This window comes from Bufo gargarizans, chromosome 8, assembly GCF_014858855.1.
Source record: "Bufo gargarizans isolate SCDJY-AF-19 chromosome 8, ASM1485885v1, whole genome shotgun sequence".
In the NCBI taxonomy this organism is placed as follows: Eukaryota; Metazoa; Chordata; class Amphibia; order Anura; family Bufonidae; genus Bufo; species Bufo gargarizans.
Genome location: NC_058087.1, coordinates 136,543,596 through 136,547,764, shown reverse-complemented (window position 1 = coordinate 136,547,764; position 4,169 = coordinate 136,543,596).

Here is a 4,169-nt window from a genome sequence, read left to right as displayed (position 1 = left end):
TTCTGGGAACAATCTGTAGGGCTTTGCAGGAAGGCGTTTCTGAACCATGGCTGATTAATTATTACATGCTGGAATGGCTCATTGACTAGGATTGGGTTCAAAGTCCCTCGTAATTACTGCAGCATGGGGAGGAAACCTTAGGAACTAACCACGCCATATGTGAAGATACTACTTGAGGCTGCAATTGAATAATCAACTTCATGATAATAATGGCTCAAAGTCCCTTCTCTGGTGTCCGGAGCTAGACAAGCAAGAGATTCAATAATCACATGAATCTATCGGCAGAAATTTACCTATTCTGTAAAGGTATTGTGATAGCTTTATGTTTTTTTCACTACATGTTTGGTGATGGTTTCTTCTAATTGTCCATGTTATTTCTATGTTTTAAATTAATTCTGAAATCTTGCCATTTTTCACACTGGTCACTGAGTCTTAGGGCTGTATTTAATCTGCCCTTACATTTGCCGATCTGTAGAGATCACGTCTCAGATCTCATTATCAACACAGACAGGACTATAAAAAAAGGTAACACCACTGTTATAAAGCTGGAGGTAGATAACACAGCATCCATCATTCACAATAGGTGATGGACGCAGCTTACTTCCTCCCCCTCGCTGCACAGTGACCTTTGCACAACTCACAGAGTATGCCCACAACACTCTCCCATAGAAGTCAACAAGCCATCTTCAGACTTCAGGTTCCTATGGTCCATGTGGCTACTATATAGCAAATCTCTGAATGCTGCTCAGGTAAAATGGCTGTTCTATAATAATGTACAGATATTAGAATTAAAAAAAATCTACAATCATAAAATGAAAACAGAAACATACAAACAGCAGGCTAGACAATGATTGTAAATGACTAAGTAGTAATTGTAATTTTGGTTAAAGAGGATCAGTCACCGCTCCCAACATGTTTGTTTTAGTGTTCCTCATAAAATAACAGATTTTATTAGAACTATACATTGTGCTTTTCCTCTGTGATTCCTCCTTAAATTGAGAACTTGGAGTTAACACCCTCCGCAGGGCGTACTCAGATCTCATAGGACCCCATAACAAGTAGTACAAATTGCTATTTTTTTAAATTAAGGCCTCTTTCACACGAGCGAGATTTCCGCGCGGGTGCAATGCGCGTGGTGAACGCATTTCACCCGCACTGAATCCGGACCCATTTATTTCTATGGGGCTGTGCACATGAGCGGTGATTTTTACGCATCACTTGTGCGTTGCGTGAAAATTGCAGCCTGCTCTATATTGTGCGTTTTTCACACAACGCAGGCCCCATAGAAGTGAATGGGGCTGCATGAAAATCACAGGCATCCGCAAGCAAGTGCGGATGCGGTGCGATTTTCACGCATGGTTGCTAAGGAGACGATCGGGATAGGGACCGGATCTTTATTATTTTCTTTTATACCATGGTTATAAGGGAAAATAATAGCACTCTTAATACAGAATGCTTAGTAAATTAGGGATGGAGGGGTTACATTTTTTTTAATTAAATTAAACTCACCTCATCCACATGTTTGCGCAGCCTGGCTTGTCTTCTTTTTTCTTCTTTGAGGACCTGGGAGGAAAATGACCTTTGGTGACGTCACTGCGCTCATCTTATGGCCCATCACCATGGTGATGTACCACGTGATGGACCATGTGTCGGACCATGTGATGAGCGCAGTGACGTCACCAAAGGTCCTTTTCCTCCCAGGTCATCAAAGAAGAAGAAAGAAGACAAGTCGGGCTGTGCGAACAAGTGGATAAGGTAAGTTTAAATTTTTACATTTTATTTTTAACCCTTCCATCCCTATTTTACTAAGCTTTCTGTATTAAGAATGCTATTATTTTCCCTTATAACCATGTTATAAGGGAAAATAATAAAATCTACACAACACCTAACCCAAACCCGAACTTCTGTGAAGAAGTCCGGGTTCAGGGCGTGTGTACCAAACATGCCGATTTTTCTCACGCGCGTGCAAAACGCATTAAAACACTTTGCACTCGCCTGTAAAAATCGCGCATTTTCCCGCGACGCACCCACATCCTATCTGGCCCTCACACACAACGCCAGTGTGAAAGAGGCCTAAGGCATAAATACACTGATGAATCTTCCCCATACATCTTAAACTCATCTAATTCCCTTCTTATGGTACATGGTAAAATTGTGCGGATTTTGGTACATAGGAATTTATACAGTTACCATTGAACTAAGTAGAAGCTGTAACAATTTCTATGTACTGGGCTCCCCCTAGTGGCGGCTGCTGGAAATTGCCATGGATTTATGAAACCTTGCCTCTTTTCCACTAATTCAATCCTCTTTGTCATGCTAGGAGTACAGGCATACAATTTTTTCCCCCCAAAACTAAATGAGCCACATAGGCATCAAATTTTGGCACATGTCAAGACAAGATCTGGGCACAGTCACATCAATAAATGTGGCCCATTTCCGTTACTCATAGAGGCTCGGCTCTCTATACAACTGCCTCTCCCTCTGCACTTTGATTGACAGGGCCAGGCAGTGTAAATGTGATTATGACCGGGTCTGTCAATCAAAGTGCAGAGGACGCGGCAGTTGCAGAGAGAGCAGAGTCTCTAGGTGTAACGGCAAAGCCCCCGTTGGTCCTAGAGGCTCATTTCCATATATTAAAACATCATTTTTCTCAGCAATGCGGGCACATATGAACACGGGACCAACACAGATGTCTTCAGCTGCCAAGTGCACATGTAACAGGACAGCCAGTGTCATAGGGACAAATCTGCTGACGGATACCCTTTAAAGGGGTTATCCCATCATAAACAATGGGGGCATATCGCTAGCACCAAGCGCTAATCCCCGCCTCTCCCATACAAGTGAATGGGAGCGTACCGCGCATGCGCGGCCCATGCTCCCATTCATTTCTATGAGGCCGAACGGTTACGGAAGACATATGGATGCATTTCTGTATGCATTCCATTTCCGTATTTCCGTTTTTCCGTTCCGTTGAAAGATAGAACATGTCCTATTATTGCCCGCAAATCACGTTCTGTGGCTGCATTCAAGTCAATAGGTCCGTAAAAAAGAACTGAACACATACGGAAATGCATCCATATGTCTTCCATAATCGTTCCGTTTTTGCGGAACCATCTATTGAAAATGTTATGCCCAGCCCAATTTTTCTATGTAATTACTGTATACTGTATATGCTATACGGAAAAACGCAACGGAAAAACGCAACGGAAACAAAAACACAACGGAAACAAAAAAAACGGAACAACAGATCAGTGAAAAACTGACCGCAAAACACTGAAATAGCCATACGGTAGTGTAAAAGAGGCCTTAGGCCTCTCATGCACACAACAGTTATTTTTCTCAGCCTCCGTTCCGTTTTTTTTGCGGATAGGATGGAGACCCATTCATTTTAATGTGTCAGCAAAAAAAGGCTGATAGTTCATCCGTTTGTGTTCCGCGTCCGTTGTCCGTGTTTCCCTTCAGTAAAAAAAATTGTGCATGTCCTACTTTTTTCACATTTGCGGACAAGGATAGGCATTTATTACAAGGGATCTGTGGAACAAAAAGGATCCTCCAAACAAAAACTAATGCCGCATCCGCTTTTTTGGACACACAATTTGCGGACACAAAAAACAACTGTCGTGTGCATAAGACCTCAGGGTACTTTCACACTAACGTTTACTTTTCCGGCATTGAGTTCCGTCACAGGGGCTCTATACCGGAAAAGAACTGATCAGGCATATCCCCATGCATTCTGAATGGAGAGTAATCCGTTCAGTTTGCATCAGGATGTCTTCAGTTCAGTCGTTTTGACTGGCTACGGTTTTATCTCCGGCCAAAAAAACTGAAGACTTGCCTGAATGCCGGATCCGTCATTTTTCCCCGTAGGAATGTATTAGTGCCGGTACCGGCATTCAAAATACTGGAATGCCGGATCCGTCCCGCAGACTGGTAGAAATGTGAAAAAAGATTCAAGACGGATCCGTCTGTCCGCATGACAAGCGGAGAGACGGATCCGTTCTTGCAATGTATTTTCAGTTCAGTTTTTTTTGCAGACCGTATGCGGAACCATGCATTTCAATGGGTCCGCAAGAAAAACGTAAGTTACTCCATGTGCATTCTGTTTCTGTATGTCCGTATTTACGTTCCGTAAAAATTTGTCCGCATTATGGACAAAGATAGGACTGGTC